Below are 22,677 nucleotides of genomic sequence, written 5' to 3'. Positions count from 1 at the left end.
GCCCTCTGAAAACATCCAAAATCACGCCGACAATACTCAATTTACATGTAGTGACCTGAATATTTAACAAGTATTAGCGCCATTGGTATTATAGGCGCTAACGTGGAGGAACTACTTTTTGTGGCACCGTGGTCAAAACTAGCTTTTATGCAGCTATTGACACACTGAGGCGGGGAGCTGCTGCATCGCCTCTGAGTTGGTAAAAGTTTGTGCTCGATAATAAACCATGCCTCACACCTGAACAGTAGAAGGTTGTGGGCATAAACCTAGAAGTTAGTCAACTTTGACATTAAACTGATACCAAGAGATCACGAGAAAAAACACAAAAATATGCTAGTTTGCGCCCACTTATTTTTTTATAACCTCCAGGTGGATTATGGTTAATTCTTCATCTAAACAAAAAATAAGAGCTCCCATCAGTCGGCACCTCACTGAGAGCATACTTTGGCAACAATAGGTGTTTGTTTTATTATGATTGTAGTTTGTATTTCTTATTTAGCACTTAGCAACACTGCTTCTTGCTAAATCTGCTTATCACTCAGTTTCTAAAATTTGTAGCTCATATTCCGTACTCTATAATCTGGCTCAAACAAATAATCCAATCAATCCAATCCACTTTATTTATATAGCACATTTAAACAACAAAAATGTTTCCAAAGTGCTGCACAACAATATTAAAAACAGTATTAAAAACAATATTAAAAACAATAATCAAATATTATCCTTAGCTCCACCAATGACTGAATAAAAACAAAAAATGAATACATATAGAACCAATATAAAAACAATATAAAAATAAATATCAATAAAAACAGTTTTAAAGGGAAAAACCAATTAAAACAGTAAATAGAAATCAAAATGTATAAAAAAAACACGGAGGACAACAGAGGACATAGGACCACACAACTCACGTAGTGTTAAAAGCTAGCTAAATAAGGTTCTGGATCATCATTTATCCCAAAGTAGTCTGTGTTGGCCCTGGTGAAGTCCGCCATTAGTATTAGTGGTTGTAAGGGATGGCAAATGATAAGATTTATCCGGTTCCACTTTTGATTTTGCTTAACGATTCTGTTCCTTAACGGTTCTCTTATAGATTCTTATTTTTTGGGGGGGGGGAGGTGGAAGGGTGATTAGCATCAATTTAGTTTAGTTTAGGGGTAAAACGACCTTACTCAAGCCTACAGTGAGGTCTCAAGAGGCATGTGCAAAAGACAAAGCATAAAAGAAAAAAAAGAAACAATTCTTGAATAAATATAAGTAATTCATATTCTTCTATAAAATTTAATCATGTGGAAATTACACAAGAATGTAACATTTAGTAACATGTGATATTAACTGACTACATGCAAAGTGAGATATGTGAAGCCGTTATTGGTTATAATGTGATTATGATTATGGCTTACAGTTTGTGACAACTTTGAATTGAAAATCTCCGAAAATGTAAGGTTTCCAAAACTGTAAACCATGATGATCAGAATTATAACAAATAAAGGCTTGCATGTCATCAATTAATATCACGGTTTAGTTTCACATTTGAAGATACATTTATGAGTTTCACCTGTACAATGTAATGACTGGGAGAAAATCTGGTTGCAGGAAAACATTCAACTTTTTTCTGAATACAATTGACCTTTCACCTACCGAAAATGCAAATGTTTGACCACAAATTTAGACGTGAACTGGAGCGAGTACTGCCCGCCTCGGTGCCAGTCAGATTTTGTTTCTTTTCATACTCATTTAAATGAGTAGGCATTAATTTCAATGTAACAAATAATAGCACTAAAATGAAAGAGTAATTACCGTAGTACATGTTGTATTCAGGTGAAGTGCTAGCGTTACTGCTGCTGGGTTTAGATAGGAGTGGTTAAAAACGCGACTTTCATTTATATTTGTTGCATGCTGTGTGTTCAAATGTGTCAGCATATTGCTCGCATGTCCTCGCCTTAGAATTATTACAAGTAGCGCTGTTGCAATCTTTTCTTGTAAAATGTACGTCACTACGCAACATCATCCTCACTCGGAAGGATCGATAAGAGAACAGTTTGAATAAATGGCATGTGATTCCCAGTATATGATACACTGGAACCGGCTTTCGATTTTCATCTAGTGGTTGTTAAAGGAAGGAGCGAACATTGGGATTTTCACCGCCGTATGCTTAAAATGAGTAAAATATGTAAACATTACATATTATTATGAATGTGCCTGTTATTACTTTACACACTGTATGTACTGACAGCATTTATACGGCGTGGCGTGGTTGGGAGAGTGGCCTTGCCAGCAACCTGAGGGTTCTCGGTTCGATCCCCAGTTTCTACCAACCTAGTCACGTCCGTTGGGCCCTTGAGCAAGACACTTTCCCCTTGCTCCTGATGGATCGTGGTTAGGGGCTTGTTGGCAGCTCCCGCCATCAGTGTGTGAATGTGTGTGTGAATGGGTGAATGTGGAAATTAGGGATGTCCGATCATGGCTTTTTGCCGATATCCGATATTCCTATATTGTCCAACTCTGTAATTACAGATACCAATATCAACCAATACTCATATATACAGTCGTGGAGTTGACACATTATTATTCCTAATTTGGACAACCAGGTATGGTGAAGATAAGGTCCTTTTTTTAAAAATGTATAAAATAAAATAAGATAAATAAATTAAAAACATGTTCTTGAATAAAAAAGAAAGTAGAACAATATAAAAACAGTTACATAGAAACTAGTAATTAATGAAAATAAGTCAAATTAACTGTTAAAGGTTAGTACTATTAGTGGACCAGCAGCACGCACAATCATGTGTGCATATGGACTGTATCCCTTGCAGACTGTATTGATATATATTGATGTATAATGTACGAACCAGAATATTAATAACAGAAAGAAACAACCCTTTTGTGTGAATGAGTGTATATGGGGGACGAAGGTTTTTTGGGTTGGTGCAGTAATTGTAAGTGTATCTTGTGTTTTTATGTTGATTTAATAAAAATAAAAAAATATATTAAAAAAAATAATAAAAACGATATTGATAATAAAAAACCGATACCGATAATTTTCGATATTACATTTTAAAGCATTTATCGGCCGATACCGATATTATCGGACATCTCTAGTGGAAATAGTGTCAGAGCGCTTTGAGTACCTTGAAGGTAGAAAAGCGCTATACAAGTATAACCCATTTACCATATAAAACGTTGATATTCGCTTTATAGGCAGAATAGAGTGACTCTCCTAGGCTCCATAGCTGACTTTTGCTGGCGTTTATTTACGAGTTCAAATGCATAAAAAAAAGAAAAAAAAACATGTTTTCTTGTCTCACATAAGTACTGTGAATGATAGACAGAATTACAAAAAAAGTGCAGTTCCCCTTTAAGTAATGTTGTTTTTAATCTGGACCTAGACTCATGTTGTTAACATAACTAAAAAGGATTACCGTATTTTTCAGACTATAAGGCGTACTTCAAATCCTTTTATTTTCTCAAATATCGACAGTGCGCCACAATGCTGTCCCGATATGTCCGCACAATCCGTGACGTCACGCGCAAACGTCATCATACAGAGACGTTTTCAGCAGAATATTTCGCGGGAAATTTAAAATTGCACTTTACTAATCTAACCCGGCCGTATTGGCATGTGTTGCAATGTTAAGATTTCATCATTGATATATAAACTATCAGACTGCGTGGTCGGTAGTAGTGGGTTTCCGTAGGCCTTTAAATGTTCCATTGAGAATATAGAACATTACACACGGCGCTCAAAAATCTGTCTAAAGGTTTTTAGTACTACTTTGGTAAGCTATGAAGCCGCACCGCTTAATAAATTGCCGGCACATTAAACATACGAGTATTATTATGGTGTGTGTATAAGGACCGCAAAATGGCACCTATTAGCAGAAATATTACCTGGTGTTTTGTTTCGCAATATTATGCAAAACCAACTTTTCTTACCTTCTGGTACCTGCTGATGTGTATTTGGGATCTGCATAAGTCCTGAAAATGTGCGTGCGTCCGCCATCGTAGTCCGTGCCGACACCGTGGTCATAAGCTTCTTCGTTTTCGCTACCATCAAATGTGGTATTCATCCAGAGCGCCTTTTGTATGAAAATAGACCTCGGCAGTGCGCCTTTTAATCCGGTGCGCCCTGTGATCCGAAAAATACGGTAATTGTGTCCTTTTTTTTGCATTTTCACAAATAGAATAAAGGTTTCACAAATCAAACTGTATTTTTTGTGAATCTTCGGGGTCCATGGGATAATCTAGTTCAGATTTGAGATGTCGAAGTATAGTGGTTTTTGATCCAAACCTTGACTACCGATAATAAAGGGTTAAATGTGTCCTTTTTTTATACGTTCACCAATTAAAGGGTTCACAAACCAAAATCATCGATTGATTGATTGATTCTTTAAAGGCCTACTGAAACCCACGACTACCGACCACGCAGTCTGATAGTTTATATATCAATGATAAAATCTTAACATTGCAACACATGCCAATACGGCCGGGTTAACTTATAAAGTGCAATTTTAAATTTTCCCCTAAACTTCCGGTTGAAAACGTCTCGGTATGATGACGTTTGCGCATGACGTCACAGATTGTAGCGGACATTTTGGGACACCATTGTGGCCAGCTATTAAGTCGCCTGTTTTCATCGCAAAATTCCACGGTATTCTGGCCATCTGTGTTGGTGAATCTTTTGCAATTTGTTTAATGAACAATGAAGACAGCAAAAAAGAAAGCTGTAGGTGGGAAGCGGTTTATTAGAGGCCGGCTGCAGCAACACAAACACGTAGCGGCTACGTCGTAGCCGGTGTTTCATTGTTTACATTCCCGAACGATGACAGTCAAGCTTTACCATTGGCCTGTGGAGAACTGGGACAACATAGACTCTTACCAGGAGGACTTTGAGTTGGATACGCAGGTGTTTGATTTGTATTGGCGGGTTATATGGACGTGAGGGGGGAGGTGTTTGTTATGCGTTAATTTGTGGCATATTAAATATAAGCTTGGTTGTGTTGTGGCTAATAGAGTATATATATGTCTTGCGTTTATTTACTGTTTTAGTCATTCCCAGCTGAATATCAGGTCCCACCCACCTCTCACAGCATCTTCCCTATCTGAATCGCTTCCACTGCCCTCTAATCCTTCACTCTCACTTTCCTCATCCACGAATCTGTCATCCTTGCTCAAATTAATGGGGTAATCGTCGCTTTCTCGGTCCGAATCGCTCTCGCTGCTGCTGGCCGTGATTGTGTATGTGCAGATGTGAGGAGCTCCACAACCTGTGACGTCACGCTACTTCCGGTACAGGCAAGGCTTTTTTATCAGCGACCAAAAGTTGCGAACTTTATCGTCAATGTTCTCTACTAAATCCTTTCAGCAAAAATATGGCAATATCGCGAAATGATCAACTATGACACATAGAATGGACCTGCTATCCCCGTTTATATAAGACAATCTCATTTCAGTAGGCCTTTAAACAACATGTATGTTCATATTTTTGTGACATTGTTGTTTTTTGTCATTATTTTGCACCATGGACAATATGATTCAATCATCACATTTCAAGTAAAAAGTATCATCTGGTATCGACTATCAATATTGTCCACCATTCCAATCGGAGGCTGGCAATAGAAACTAACTTCAGTCTCATCCTACGTAGGGACATTTTCCCTTACACTTGTATCATTGACGGAGCAGGAAGGGGCTCGGGATATGCAGTAAAATTGCATATCAAGCACCCGTCGTTCATTAAAGGTGCTGTTTGCAACTTGCTCACAGTTACATTTTTCAAAGCAAAACATTTTTTTTAAAAACCATTGGCTAGCTCAGGTTACCTGGTCTAATGGCACACATTTGTTTTACAATTGTCTGAATTTTTCACCATTACTAAGTTCATGTAATACAACTGGTTCCAAGAGAAGCAACAAACAATTTGCAGTCGTGTTGTTGTTGTTATGATATAATATACATTCAATGACAGCTAACGCTAACTATACAAATTGCTATGATTAGCAATTAGTTATGTACGTACGTCATCACGTCTTAGAAGCCTAAGAGGGTGGGATATAACGCTTAAAATAAATTGGAAAGTTAGTGCAGGCATCTGTGTAAATGTTGCAATCAGCCCCTTTAATTGACATTTTACACATGCTTCTTCATGCAAAACGCCTCCCCAATACTGAGAGAAGGGTCGCCATGTTTGTTTGTGTATTTGACACGTTTGATTTAAATGCAATCGGTATCAGCATCGCTTTTCTTTCTGTTGCAGTGTGACACAGAGAGCGAGAACGACAAGGTAAGACTGACGTTTATTCTAAATAATGTTTCATGTGCCTCAATTAAATTTAGATAACAGCCTGATGTTATTTACCAGATGTAATTACAAGCTTATTAACTACTACCATGCTTCAATTACTAGTTACACATTAATTATCCATCTTTTAGTCTGCTGTCTGTCGGACTTTAGTGTGACGTAATAATTTGCACAATCACAGTCAACACTTTGCATTGAACACTGTCCTATATAGTTTAGGGATTATTATTATTATTATCATTAAGAGTGAATTTACAGTTAATACATGACAGTTTAACATATTGTTTGTCAAGTACATGCATTAATATACAACATTGTGTATATTTTTTTCCAAAAAGACAAAACAAGAACACATTTCTGTCACTGAAAAGGTGTAGGCTAAAAGCAGTAGCCTATTTTGCCTACACTTCTTATGTTTCTGAAAATATAAATGGTACAGTACAAGACATATTGTGTATGTTGCACACAATGTGTACAGTAATCTCTCACCACATCATTCTTATATGTTGTTTGTCTAAATTAAACATTTTTCAAACATACACATGGCTAATTGAAAACCCATCAAAGCGAGCTGTTCAGTATCGTGGTCACTGATTGGCTCAGCCTCAAGAGCATTACTGTATTCGATTAAAAGAGTGTAAAGGCGATTATGTGGGTGTTTGTTTCATGTCTGTAGGGCTCTCGTGATGTAAAACATATATGTATAATGTTGTTAACAAGTTGTGTATGTTCTAGCTATAAAGATATGTAATTCATCATTAATAGTTACTACTGCCACGGTCAGGCTCAGAACCAATTAACTGTGATAAAGGAGGCAATTATTCCTGTTTTTACATAGGTTTATAAATAAATGAAGTATGCTACACTGTGAACGTCTTTGCTTGTGGAGGGTTCTCCTGAGGCCAATAGGTCTGTCTTGAGCCCGGTATACAGGGTTGAGCAAGTTTTTATTGACATACACACAAGTATGGATGGCTTTCCAGCAATATATCTAGGTCTTTCCAGTCCGGCGTGTCTCTGCTCTTCCTCGTTCTGTCTCTGTGCGTGTGTTTCTCTCTGGCTCTAACTCCAACAACACGTGTCTCGGTCCGGCTGCTGCTAATAAAGGTGACAGGTGATTAGATAACCAGCCCCAGCTGGGCAATCCACTCACCTGTCGCTGGCTTCGAGGCCGGCCATACACACCTCATTCTGCAGGAGGCGCACCGACCACGCCCTCCTCCAAATACACATTTTAATTTCTAATTGTGATTTACTAATTTGTTTTACATTTGTTCCTACATTTGCTTTTGAGTGCTTATAAATACTTCTTAGTTCATATCTGTTGGTTCGTATCTAAAACAGGTATTCTGGATCACTTCTGAAAGCATATCATTATTTACTTTATATATCATTTGAACACTTTTGTAGTCTACAAGACAGCCCATTAAAACATTATTTTCTGACATTATAAAAAAGGTATTTGATCAATGGCTGTTATGTTGGTTACAAATAAGTTATTCAATACATTATTGGTTCCAAACATGTTTATTTTGATATGTTTTTCAGCAAATACTGTATGTGTTATTGTAGGACGCGATGTAATCAAGCTAGATCCACTCCGAGCATTTTGCAATGCCTTTGCTCGTCTTGTTTAGACAAAGCTGCTGCTTTGATTGAGACGATACTCAACTGTGTGGATTGAAATTGTTCCTGCCTTTGAGGTAATTCCTTTTTCTTTCTGAGAGCAGGAGAGAACATGTTTTGCCGTAGAACCTCCACTGATTAATTCACTCACTTTATAACTGCGACGACAACACCTTCCTGTCATTGATTAACTGCCTGTTCAAGTAACAGAGTGAATTATAAGTACACAATCTGAATCGTTTGTTCGTCCTAATTGGATGCTTGTACACTTTCCGGTGAGCATGTCACCTCTGCCGCTACGGTCATGTGACCATCGCCGTTTAGGTTTACCCTCTGAATGATCAATGAATGGATCGACTTTATAACACCACAGTTGAGACCGTTGAAAAGAGCATACTGACTAGTGACATTATGTTTCACAAATATCTGCATGTAAAACTTGTTAATTTAGTCTTTTTGTTTACAAAGGTTGGACCCCCAACCAGACATACAATACAAGTACAGAGCTTATGAAAAACAATATTTTTTGAATATTTTTATTGTAATGGGGGCCAAATCACCTATATTAGAAAACAGTCGAATAAAAATTACTGCTGTCATTTCATTATTATAATGAGACATTCGAATTGTTATGATGTCAGGTTTGAGACAGGTGCTCCACTGAATGCCCAGAGATAATGCGTTTGCTCACACACATGAAAAACTAGGGGGAACATTGCTGTATTCTCTTGCTGGTTTGGGGGCTGGTCGTCTCCTGCTTCTCCCGTGCCTTGTCCCCTGCCGGACGTGTCTGTTTACGGCCTGCTGTTGGCCTGCCCGGCGGCACGGTGGGCCCAGTCCTGGGGATCCAGTCTCTGGCCGGCCTGCCTGCGTGGGGCCTGTGGTCCCTTGTTGCCTGGGCACTGCACCTGCTGTTTTGGGTTGAGCTTTCTGGGTGGCCGGGGCCGTAATTTAGCTCCTGCACATACTGGGAGACAAATATATTGTACATGCGTACATTCATACATAGCACATACATACATATACACATATGGTACATACATCCACACGCACATTCCCTGTACAAACATACATATATAATGTACATACTAGGGCTGTGAATCTTTGGGTGTCCCACGATTCGATTAAATATCGATTCTTGGGGTCACGATTCGATTCAAAATAGATTTTTTTTCAATTCAACACAATTCTCGATTCAAAAACTATTTTTTCCCGATTCAAAACGATTCTCTATTCATTCAATACATAGGATTTCAGCAGGATCTACCCCAGTCTGCTGACATGCAAGCAGAGTAGTAGATTTTTTGTAAAAAGCTTTTCTAATTGTAAAGGACAATGTTTTATCAACTGATTGCAATAATGTAAATTTGTTTTAACTATTAAATGAACCAAAAATATGACGTATTTTATCTTTGAGAAAATATTGGACACAGTGTGTTGTCAAGCTTATGAGATGCGATGCAAGTGTAAGCCACTGTGACACTATTGTTCTTTTTTTTAATTTTTATAAATGTCTAATGATAATGTCAATAAGGGATTTTTAATCACTGCTATGTTGAAATTGTAACTAATATTGATACTGTTGTTGATGATAATCATTTTTGTTTCACTACTTTTGGTTTGTTCTGTGTCGTGTTTGTGTCTCCTCTCAATTGCTCTGTTTATTGCAGTTGGGAGAGTTGCTGGGTTTTTTGGTTTTGGAATTGGATTGCGTTGTTATGGTATTGCTGTGTATTGTTTTGTTGGATTGATTAATTAAAAAAATAAAAAATAAATTAAAAAATACAAATATATAAATAAAAAAAACAAAAAAATAGATTTTTTAAAAATGAGAATCGATTCTGAATCGCAGAACCTGAGAATCGCGATTCGAATTCGAATCGATTTTTTCCCACACCCCTAGTACATACACATGCACATACATATACTGTATACACTCATGCATATAATCACGTTTCATCAAACTTATATTAATGTAACCCCCCGGGGAAACTGGGTAAAAACACGGCACACTGCTAATGCTTAACCTAGTTTTACCATTACAATCTATAAAGTTAATAGAGTCCGCTCCTCTTTCTAGCCCCCTTTTTGTCTGCTTTCTTTTGTAATTCAATTATTCATTACATTAATTTATTGTTTCATTTAAAGCGATTGTAATGTTAATAATAGAGGTAATTATTATTATTATTATTCATTACCAATAGTGTTATTTATATTGGTATTGTAATTTTTTTTATTTTTTGCCTTAATTATTAATATTCATTGTAATTTTGTGTTATTAATATTAATTCACTAACTGCTGCTTTGCTATCACTTTTCATATCATAGTTGTACATATCGTATTTGCTGATGTCTCTCAGTCTTATCCTCCTCTTGTCCCCGCAATTTCATTCATTCAATTTTTCCCTCTCTTGCTTTTTTGTCTTCTTTCTATCCCCTCCTATTTCGGTCCGGCTGTGCCAAACATTAAATAAATCCAATCCAAGAGAAGTATACCACACTTTTGCTTTGCTAAAGCCATTCTGTACAGCAGATATGAGCATCTACGTCAACAATGATTTCTCTAAGATGCACCTGAAAGACTCTCAGATCATTGACAAAACAAATGATGAGACAAAGATTGAACTCTTTGGCGTAAATGCCAGGCGTCGTATATACAAGAGACCAGGGACCGCTCATCACCAGGCCAATACCATCCCTACAGTGAAGTGTGGTGGTGGCAGCATCATGCTGTGGGGATGGGAACTGGGAGAATAGTCAAGATAGAGGGAAGTATGAATGCAGCAATTTACAAAAACATCCTGGATGAAAACCAACTCTCCCCATCCAACCTGATGTAGCTTGAGAGGTGCTGCTTTTTATTACCAAATATGTGTTATATGTGTTTTATGTTGCACGATTGCACCAAGAAAAATTCCTAGTTTGTGAACCCGTTCTCAAACAATGGCAATAAAACTATTCTGACTCTGATTCTGATACTGCCCAACGAAAGGTGTGCCAACATTGTGGCGTCGCATTCAAAAATACTTGAGACTGTAATTGCTGCCAAAGGTGCATCAACAAAGTATTGAGCAAAGGCTGTGAATGCTTATTTGAGTTGTCATTATGGGGTATTGTGTCATGCTCGGGTATGACGTCTGTAGTTGTGACACCAAGCAGCAGGAGACAGGTGGTGACATGCAGGTAATAGTATTTTTAAGTATGTCAAGTATTACAAAATATCACAAGTAATTAGCAATAACAGAAGTCTTGTCAATACACAACCGAGAAAATCTTCCAACCCTGACTGCAGGGCAGGCTGGCTTATAAAGAAGCCTGATTGGAAACCATGAACAGGTGTGCTCAGGTTTCCAATCAGGGAAAGGTGAGGTAAACAGTAGGGGTGTGGGGAAAAATCGATTCAAATTCGAATCGCGATTCTCACGTAGTGGGATTCAGAATCGATTCTCATTTTTAAAAAATCGATGTATTTTTTATTTTTTATTATTTTTATTTTATTTAGTTTTTTAATTTATTATTATTTTTTTAAATTAATCAATCTAACAAAACAATACACAGCAATACCATAACAATGCAATCCAATTCCAAAACCAAACCCGACCCAGCAACACTTAGAACACACGACACAGAACAATCCAAAAGTAGTGAAAAAAAAAAGAATATTATCAACAACAGTATCAATATTAGTTACAATTTCAACATAGCAGTGATTAAAAATTCCTCATTGACATTATCAATAGACATTTATAACAAAATAAAAAAAAGAACAATAGTGTCACAGTGGCTTACACTTGCATCGCATCTCATAAGCTTGACAACACACTGTGTCCAATATTTTCACAAAGATAAAATAAGTCATATTTTTGGTTCATTTAATAGTTAAAACAAATTTACATTATTGCAATCAGTTGATAAAACATTGTCCTTTAAAATTATAAAAGCTTTTTACAAAAAATCTACTACTCTGCTTGCATGTCAGCAGACTGGGGTAGATCCTGCTGAAATCCTATGTATTGAATGAATAGAGAATCCTTTTGAATCGGGAAAATATCGTTTTTGAATCGAGAATTGCGTTCAATCGAAAAAAAATTGATTTTGAATCGAATCGTGACCCCAAGAATCGATATTGAATTGAATCGTGGGACACCCAAAGATTTGCAGCCCTAGTAAACAGCGCTCAGGCCAGAGTGCTGCAACTAAACAGGAAGTGAAAATAAATAAGAGCGGTGGACAGGAAACAGATACAGAATAAAACGCAACACAAGAACATACCAAACCTGTAACGACAGTTTGTGACATACTGTGTGTAGAATTTTGAGGAAAACAATGAATTTATTACATTTTGGAAAAAGACTGTAACATAAGAAAATGTGGGAAAAGTGAAGCATTTTGAATACCTTCTAGAAGATCTGTATGTGGTTGCATCGTAGACATTAAAGAACACAAAGGACATACAAAATATTAAAAGAGCGCAGAGCTGATGCAACCAGCTGCCACCTCAGCGCAACCCAACAAAAAACTAAAATTAGCAGTAAATAATACATACCGCGCATACATTTGCAACATGCATAGACAAACAACAAAACAAAAACAAAAAACAAAAAATACTTACAATAATTTATTATACACTATATTGCCAAAAGTATTTGACCACCTGCCTGGACTCACATATGAACTTGAAGTGCCACCCCATTCCTAGCCCATAGGGTTCAATATGATGTGGGTCCACCATTTGCAGCTATTACAGCTTCAACTCTTCTGCGAAGGCTGTCCACAAGGTTGCGGAGTGTGTTTATGGGAATTTTCGATCATTCTTCCAAAAGTGCATTGGTGAGGTCATACACTGATGTTGGTGGAGAAGGCCTGGCTCTCAGTCTCCGTTCTAATTAATCCCAAAGGTGTTCTATCATGTTCAGGTCAGGACTCTGTGCAGGCCAGTCAAGTTCATCCACACCAGACTCTGTCATCCATGTCTTTATGGACCTTGCTTTGTGCACTGCTGCACAGTCATGTTGGAAGAGGAAGGGGCTCGCTCCAAACTGTTCCCACAAGGTTGGGAGGATGGAATTGTCCAAAATGTTTTCGTATCCTGGAGCATTCAATGTTCCTTTCACTGGAACTAAGGGGCCAAGCCCAACTCCTGAAAAACAACCCCACACCATAATTCCTCCTCCACCAAATTTCACACTCGGCACAGGACAATGTACTGTTCTCCTGGCAACCTCCAAACCCAGACTCCTCCATCAGATTGCCAGATGGAAAAGTGTGATTCATCACTCCAGAGAACGCGTCTCCACTGCTCTATAGTCCAGTGGCAACTTGCTTTACACCACTGCATCCCGTGCTCTCCATTGGACTTGGTGATGTATGGCTTAGATGCAGCTGGTCGGCCATGGAAACCCATTCCATGAAGCTCTCTGCGTACTGTACGTGGGCTAATTGGAATGTCATATGAAGTTTGGAGCTCTGTAGCAACTGACTGTGCATAAAGTCTCTTTGCTCTATGCGCTTCAGAATCCGCTGACCCCTCTCTGTCAGTTTACGTGGCCTACGACTTCGTGGCTGAGTTGCTGTTGTTCCCAAGCTCTTCCATTTTCTTATAATAAAGCCGACAGTTGACTTTGGAATATTTAGGAGCGAGGAAATTTCACGACTGGATTTGTTGCACAGGTGGCATCCTATGACAGTTCCACGCTGGAAATCACTGAGCTCCTGAGAGCGGCCCATTCTTTCACAAATGTTTGTAGAAACAGTCTCCATGCCTAAGTGCTTGATTTTATACACCTGTGGCCGGGCCAAGTGATTAGGACACCTGATTCTGATCATTTGGATGGGTGGCCAAATACTTTTGGCAATATAGTATATATTACAATATTCCATTACTACAAATTGCACAAAGGTGTTGTTTCTTCAAGTACAAAATAATAACACTGAATATGTAAGCTAATTTTTGGGGACTCTTATTTTGTTAGCACTGTCAGACAGAGCAATTGTATTGTGAAGACTGGAAGTGTGTGCTTGTTTTTTTATGGCACACTTGACAACATCTCTGCGTTCAAGGAGATTTGTAAAGTGACCCGAGTTACGACTTTTTTGCCACATCCTCAGTCACTTTACAAGACTCTCAGTTACAGATATCTTGTTGTTGGAAGCTAACGTTAGCATACTGTGAATTGGCTGCCACTGCCTCGCGCACAAGACTACCAGGGGGCGGCGCTGAAAGGTGGATGATAACGTGCAACATTTACTCCTTCACATTTACTTAAATAACAATTTGTATAAACTGGACTCGTCAGAGTAGTTTTAATGCAACATTCTTTTTACTTTTACTTGAGTATTATAATACTACTTTAACATTTAAATTGACTATCATTCCAATTGGTCATTTATTGATATCATTATTATATTTATTTATAATCTATTGATTACCGCTTGCAAAGAAGAATTGTTTTGGTTGGTTTGATTGATTGATTGAGACTTTTATTAGTAGGTTGCACAGTGAAGTACATATTCCGTACAATTGACCACTAAATGGTAACACCCGAATAAGTTTTTCAACTTGTTTAAGTCGGGGTCCACTTAAATTGATTCGTGATACAGATCTATACTATCAGATATATACTATCATCATAATACAGTCATCACACAAGACAATCACATTGAATTATTTACATTATTTACAATCCAGGGTGTGGAGGGTGGGGGGGGGGGGGGGGGGGGGTAGGTTTGGTTGTTATCATCAGTCATCAACAATTGAAAACAGAGAAATGGATATTGGAACAGTGTAGGTCTGACTTGGTAGGATATGTACAGCAAGGAGAGAGAGAGAGAGAGAGAGAGAGGGAGAGAGAGAGAGAGAGAGAGAGAGAGAGAGAGAGAGAGAGAGAGAGAGAGAGAGAGAGAGAGAGAGAGAGAGAGAGAGAGAGAGAGAGAGAGAGAGAGAGAGATCAGAAGGTGTACTTTTATTGCGGTTTTGAAGGATGATAGAGATGCCCTTTCTTTTATACCTGTTGGGAGTGCATTCCACATTGATGTGGCATAGAAAGAGAATGAGTTAAGACCTTTGTTAGTTCGGAATCTGGGTTTAACGTGGTTAGTGGAGCTCCCCCTGGTGTTGTGGTTATGGCGGTCATTTACGTTAAGGAAGTAGTTTGACATGTACTTCGGTATCAGGGAGGTGTAGCGGATTTTATAGACTATGCTCAGTGCAAGTTGTTTTACTCTGTCCTCCACCTTGAGCCAGCCCACTTTGGAGAAATGGGTAGGAGTGAGGTGGGATCTAGGGTGGAGGTCTAAAAGTAATCTGACAAGCTTGTTCTGGGATGTTTGGAGTTTAGATTTTAGGGTTTTTTGAGATGCTAGGGTACCAGGAGGTGCATGCGTAATCGAAAAAGGATTGAACGAGAGTTCCCGCCAGAATCTTCATTGGTGCTTTTGTTGACCAGAGAGGAGATTCTATAGAGAAATCTTGTTCGTTGGTTGACCTTTTTGATTACCTTGGTTGCCATTTTATCACAGGAAAGATTAGCCTCTAGAATGGAACCTATGTAGGTGACCTCATCTTTCCTGGTGATAACAATGTCACCCACTTTTATAGTGAAGTCATTGACTTTCTTAATACGTGTGGTTAAAGAGACTTCTTCCAGCGGGCACTGTCACATGACTCCATTTCACCAATCAAACGGAGTCTGGCACTCCCATGACCGCTCTTAAACTAAACACTGTAAAAAGTGACATTACATCACAACTCCTTACAAACCATGAAAAAGAACATTTATATCATGCACTGTCATCTGTGTCAGTAGAAAGGTTCACATTTCAGCCAACAGGAATTCCACTTCCAACTAAAGAAAACATGGTGTGTTAAGTTGTAGATGTTTTGTTTTTTAATGTTTTAGCTGCAGATATGCTAAAGTGTGCATCTTTTGGAGAACATACATTGTAGTACTGTCTGTCTCATGCACAGGCACACACACACGCACACGCACAAACGACGGTTGTATTGCAAGTATCATTAAACACAATTACTAAATAAATCAAGTTACTCACCAGTTACTGTATTTTCTGGACCTTTGGGTGCACCGGATTATAAGGCGCATTACAGGCTCATATTTTAGTTTTTTTTCTAAATGTAAAACTATCTTGTGGTCTACATAACATGTTCTTTGGTCCAAATGTTGCATGGATTATGTTTTACAGATAATTTTCAAGTCGCTTTCTGACAGTTGCTTCCGGATGTGCAGTTTTGTGGGTGGTCTTATTTACGTGGCACACCTTTGACAGCATCTTTTCTCCGTCATCTTTGTTGTAGCGGTGTAGCGTGCAAGGACGGGTGTGGAAGAAGTGTCAAAAGATGGAGCTAACTTTTTTAATGACATTCAGACTTGACTTAAATCAATAACGTAGCAGCATCTACTCATCCGGGGCTCACTAGTGCAATAACAACGCCGGAAATGTGTCCCGTGAAAAACCGTCCAACCGGAACTCTCTAATAACTAAAGTTCCTTGGGTGAATAATATACACTCACTACACCGGTATGTTTTAGCGCTTTCATGGCAAGTTTACTGACAGATATAAGTAAGAATTTTACATTACTTTATATTAGAAATGGCAACAGCGGAGGATGAATCATTACAAGAAGATAGAGAAAAAGAAGAAACTTATTGACTACGGACTACAAAGGCGAATGTGTGCACATTTTCAGGACTAATGCAGATCCCAAATACAGATCAGCAGGTACCAGATGGTAAAAAAAAGTTGCTTTTGCATAATACTGTGAAACAAAACCCCAGATAATATGTCTTACCTTATACAAACACCATAATAATACTCGTATGTTGAAGCACAGTACAATCCATCAAGCCGTGCGGCTTCATAGGTTACCAAAGTCGTACTAAAACATTTTGATCGATTTTTGAGCGCCGTGTGTATCAATCAATCAATGTTTATTTATATAGCCCTAAATCACAAGTGTCTCAAAGGGCTGCACAAGCCACAACAACATCCTCGGTACAGAGCCCACATACGGGCAAGGAAAAACTCACCCCAGTGGGACGTCGGTGTGAATGACTATGAGAAACCTTGGAGAGGACCGCATTTGTGGGTAACCCCCCCCCCCCCCCCCCGCTCTAGGGGGTGTAATGTTCTATATTTTCAGTGGAACATATACGTAATATTACTTCAGTCTTCCTGCAGTCTACACATTTCTCTTTTGTGTGACTGCCATCTATTGGTCACACTTATCATTACACCATGTACCAAATAAAAGAGCTTCGAGGTCGGTAAGCACAACCAAAATAATTCCGTACATGTGCACCGTCGAGTTTTCAGAAAATGAAAGGGTTTTTTCCGCCTTATAGTCCAAAAAATACGGTGCTATTTTTCTTCACTGAATACTTACTCAAATAACTATTTGGATGACTACCTTTTACTTTTCCTTGAGTCAAACATTACTACTCTATAGAAATTATTCTCAAATACTGTAGTGGACTGTTAAGGACTAAACACAAACAATGTTAATAAAAGTATTTTTTTGTTCTAAGTAGATCTATATGTATTTATTTTTTCTTTTTTTGTTTTATTTAATGTTGACAAGAATACAATTTTATACTGAAGTGTTCTTGTAAAAAATTATATAGAGAACCAAAAATACTTTATTAATCCCCGGGGCCAAATTTGGGTTTTATCGTTGCTCTTCACATGTACAGTATTAGGAAATAAAGATAATGGAATAAGCAATGTAATAAAATACAATCATTCTATTTATAGTGGCGGTGGTGAGTGTGGATGCGCAAAATGTTTTGTTCTTCCTGGGAGGGTCTAAACAGAAAATAATTGAGAAGCTCTAAAGTAATGCTACTCTTGAGTACACTTTTGGATACTTTACCCATCGTATGTCTTGTGAATTAATATTGTGAAGTTTAAAAGATTTTGTTAAAGTTAAAGTACCAGTGATTGTCACATACACACTAGGTGTGGCAAAATTATTCTCTGCATTTGACCCATCCCCTGGATCACCTCCTGGGTGAGGTGTGGGGAGCAGTGGGCAGCAGCGGTGGCCACGCCCAGGAATATTTTTTTGTGATTTAACCCCCAATTCCAAGCCTTGATGCTGAGTGCCAAGCAGGGAGGTAATGGGTCCCATTTGTATAGTCTTTGGTATGACTCGGCCGGGGTTTGAACTCACAACCTACCGATCTCAGGGCAGACGCTTTAACCACTAGGCCACTGAGTAGGTTCGATTCCATCCATCTTTACGGGGTCGCAGGGGGATTGGAGCTGTCACGCCAAATTTCTTCCCCCTACAAAAACCTTCCCCCCCCCCCATTTACTTCTGGGGTCATTTCTTCTTACGTCATTTCCTCTTACGATAGCACTTCTGCTTTGACTGCCCGTCGCTGGAAGGATACTTGTTTTTTGTATTTTTTTTATAATATAGCGTTAACAAAACGTCTGTATTAATCGGACAAATTAACTTGAGGATATTCCTGACTGCACATTTGACTCGTGGACATATGCGGAAATGAATAACAGTGTACAATAAGTCAATTCATTATCAATCAACATTATCGAACTTTATTCAAACTAAATGTATTAGTTAAATTCAGTTTTTTTTTAGTTCTCTGTGTAAGTGAACTAAATTAAAATGACATTTATGTGAACTTAAATTTTTTTACTTTCATTCGTTGTTTTTACGTCAGCACTCATGTTTACCATAAATCGTGTTACTTTGGGAATGCATATGTGAACAAATACTCATTGCACATTTGACTACCGTACAGGACGGAGAATTAAACGATGTTTGATTCGTTTTCCACGGGTCAACACTACTTCGGGGTTAATTTCGATCGCTGTCAATGACGTAATTGGAAATGACGTAAATAGAGGAAATGACGTAAGAGGAAATGACCCCGGAAGTAAATGGGGGGGGTTTGTAGGGGGAAGAAATTTGCCGTGACAGAGCCTATCCCAGCTGCACTCAGGCATAATTGTTCAAATTTTACCCAGCCCTTTTCATGATACTGACATTTTTTTGTAATATTTGCGTGTTGGAATCTGTACTTTTGACAACCCAACCACATACAAAAAAAGCCTGGGCCGGATTTGGAAAAAAAATGTAATTGCCCTGCAGTAAGAACATCGTTCTAGAACCAGATCCTGTTTGTCCTTGAAATGAAATAAAATGTTGTTGTTTTTTTCTCTTCCTTTTATAGACGATCTGCAGAAGTTGTGTTTCTCCACGACTTGGCGGCGCGAAACATAAAACCAGTTTATATCCTCCACGCGGCGCGGTGCGCAAGCCGAGTAATAGAAAAGGCAACTTGTCAGCGTTAAAAGATGATGTGTTTTGCCCCCTCCAAAGAGGAGGAGAGTAGTGTTTACAGGCTTGAGTGGGTTCTCGCTAGGTTGAAGCTGAGGCTGATTGCACGAGAGTACCCTGTCAGCCAGTGATTTGTCGAGTACTTTATCTTCCTTGTCACTCTGCGCTGCGTTTTCATAGGTAACCCCCACCCCCTGGGCCCCCCCCCCCAGGGCTTTGTACTCCGTCAGTGCAGGAAATTTGTATTTACTTTGGGGGAGTGTTTTTTTTTTTTCCTGGTGGATAATATGACCCTTAGCGGACCCGGATCATGGGTTAGTTGAAGTGATATTTTCCGTTAATGGTAGTCGTACATCACGGCTGTCAGGACGGGTTAGGAGGAGAGAACATTACAGCTCCATTTTAGCACTACGGGCTTCTGGGATTATTTTCCATAACCGAGTATGACATGACCGCTCTGTGGAGTGCATGCATTCAATTTTTTTTTTCTCCCTCCCCCTGCAACTTCTGCGGCTTTACCCCCTGTCTGGGTCTCAGGGCTGCCACAGTGATGGATAACCCCCGAGTCCCAGTAGCCTTGTCCAAGGTTAGCTGGTGTCATGGACCTACACGGCTCCTTTCCATCCAATAACAGGCAAATACCTGCGTCCTTTGAGGCGTATTCACACGGGACTGTGGATCACCACGGTCCCTTTGCTATGCTTCTAAACAACAATTAACAAGAATTATGTGGCATAAGAAAGGTACAAACCCCGTTTCCATATGAGTTGGGAAATTGTGTTAGATGTAAATATAAACGGAATACAATGATTTGCAAATCATTTTCAACCCATATTCAGTTGAATATGCTACAAAGACAATATATTTGATGTTCAAACTGATAAACAATTTTTTTTGTGCAAATAATCATTACTTTAGAATTTGATGCCAGCAAGACGTGACAAAGAATTTGGGAAAGGTGGCAATAAATACTGATAAAGTTGAGGAATGCTCATCAAACACTTATTTGGAACATCCCACAGGTGAACAGGCACATTGGGAACAGGTGGGTGCCATGATTGGGTATAAAAGACTATAAAAATGGGACCCGTTTCCCTCCCTGCTTGGCACTCAGCATCAAGGGTTGGAGTTGGGGGTTAAATCACCAAAATGATTCCTGGGCGCGGCGCCGCTGCTGCCCACTGCTCCCCAAGGGGATGGGTCAAATGCAGAGGACAAATTTCACCACATCTAGTGTGTGTGTGACAATCATTGGTACTTTAATTTAATAATTTAATTAAAAGTAGATTCCATGAAATGCTCAATCATTCACAAACAAGGATGGGGCGAGGGTCACCACTTTGTCAACAAATGCGTGAGCAAATTATTGAACAGTTTAAGAAAAACCTTTCTCAGCCAGCTATTGCAAGGAATTTAGGGATTTCATCATCTACGGTCCGTAATATCATCAAAAGGTTCAGAGAATCTGGAGAAATCACTGCACGTAAGCAGCTAAGCCCGTGACCTTCGATCCCTCAGGCTGTACTGCATCAACAAGCGACATCAGTGTGTAAAGGATATCACCACATGGGCTCAGGAACACTTCAGAAACCCACTGTCAGTAACTACAGTTGGTCGCTACATCTGTAAGTGCAAGTTAAAACTCTCCTATGCAAGGCGAAAACCGTTTGTCAACAACACCCAGAAACGCTGTTGGCTTCGCTGGGCCTGAGCTCATCTAAGATGGACTGATACAAATTGGAAAAATGTTCTGTGGACTGACAAGTCCACATTTCAAATTGTTTTTGGAAACTGTGGACGTCGTGTCCTCCGGACCAAAGAGGAAAAGAACCATCCGGATTGTTAAAGGCGCAAAGTTGAAAAGCCAACATCTGTGATGGTATGGGGGTGTATTAGTGCCCGAGACATGGGTAACTTACACATCTGTGAAGGTGCCATTAATGCTGAAAGGTACATACAGGTTTTGGAGCAACATATGTTGCCATCCAAGCAACGTTACCATGGACGCCCCTGCTTATTTCAGCAAGACAATGCCAAGCCACGTGTTACATCAACGTGGCTTCATAGTAAAAGAGTGTGGGTACTAGACTGGCCTGCCTGTAGTCCAGACCTGTCCCCCATTGAAAATGTGTGGCACATTATGAAGCCTAAAATACCACAACGGAGACCCCCAGACTGCAAGCAAGAATGGGAAAGAATTCCACCTAAGAAGCTTAAAAATGTGTCTCCTCAGTTCCCAAACATTTACTGAGTGTTGTTAAAAGGAAAGGCCATGTAACACAGTGGTGAACATGCCCTTTCCCAACTACTTTGGCACATGTTTCAACATCAAATATCTTGTCTTTGTAGTGCATTCAATTGAATATGGGTTGAAAAGGATTTGCAAATCATTGTATTCCATTTATATTTACATCTAACACAATTTCCCAACTCATATGGAAACGGGGTTTGTAGTAAGTTGTTTGTTTGGATTTTAATGAAGCTTGGAGGAAATGTCTAAAATGGGATAAGGAATAATTGATTATTGGCCTGATCATTTTTACTACGTGACACGATATGAGCTTTAGTGTGTGTATGGTAGCGGCCTGCGTTTCTGGGTGTTGTTGATAAATGGCTTTCGCCTTGCATAGTAGAGTTTTAACTTGCACTTACAGATGTAGCGACCAACTGTAGTTACTGACAGTGTTTTTTCTGAAGTGTTCCTGAGCCCATGTGGTGATATCCTTTACACACTGATGTCACTTTTTGATGCAGTGCAGCCTGAGGGAGCGAAGGTCACGAGCATTCAATGTTGGTTTTCAGCCTTGCTGCTTACGTGCAGTGATTTCTCCAGATTCTCTGAACCTTTTGATGATATTACGGACCATAGATGGTGAAATCCCTAAATTCCTTGCAATAGCTGGTTGAGAAATGTTGTTTTTAAACAATTTGCTCACGCATTTGTTGACAAAGTGGTGACCCTTGCCCCATCCTTGTTTGTGGATGACTGAGCATTTCATGGAAGCTGCTTTTATACCCAATCATGGCACCAACCGGTTCCCAATTAGCCTGTTCACCTGTGGGATTTTCCAAATAAGTGTTTGACGAGCATTCCTCAACTTTCTCAGTCGTTTTGCCACTTGTGCAAGCTTTTTTTAAAACATGTTGCAGGCATCAAATTCCAACTAAGCTAATATTTGCAAAAAAGAACAACATTTTCCAGTTCGAACGTTAAGTATCTTGTCTTTGCAGTCTATTCAATTGAATATAGGTTGAAAAGGATTTGCAAATCATTGTGTTTTGTTTTTATTTAAGATTCACACAACTTGCCAACTTCACTGGTTTTGGGTTTTGTATTTGTGGCGGCGCGGGTGCGGCCAGTTAAGGGTGTGTCAATATAACATCATATTATTATTTGCGTATTATTTGCATATTTTTGCTATGAGACAT

At 39.0% G+C, this 22,677-nt stretch overlaps 1 protein-coding gene across 4 annotated transcripts in view; it reads left to right on the top strand.

Annotated features, from left to right (window-relative positions):
• LOC133650788 (autism susceptibility gene 2 protein-like) overlaps positions 1–22,677 on the top strand; it is a 686,155-nt gene that overhangs the window by 295,163 nt on the left and 368,315 nt on the right. For 3 of the 4 annotated variants that reach the window (XM_062048437.1, XM_062048436.1, XM_062048435.1), the window contains exon 2: positions 6,257–6,283. The gene's annotated coding sequence lies outside the window, so the exon portion shown is untranslated. Of the gene's footprint in view, positions 1–6,256; positions 6,284–7,368; positions 7,409–22,677 lie in introns of those variants that run through there. The other variant, XM_062048438.1, reaches the window with a different exon arrangement.

The sequence above is a fragment of the Entelurus aequoreus genome, linkage group LG05 (genome assembly GCF_033978785.1).
Source record: "Entelurus aequoreus isolate RoL-2023_Sb linkage group LG05, RoL_Eaeq_v1.1, whole genome shotgun sequence".
NCBI lineage: Eukaryota > Metazoa > Chordata > Actinopteri > Syngnathiformes > Syngnathidae > Entelurus > Entelurus aequoreus.
Note: the sequence above shows the minus strand (reverse complement) of the source record. Positions and strands in the feature narration are given on the sequence as shown.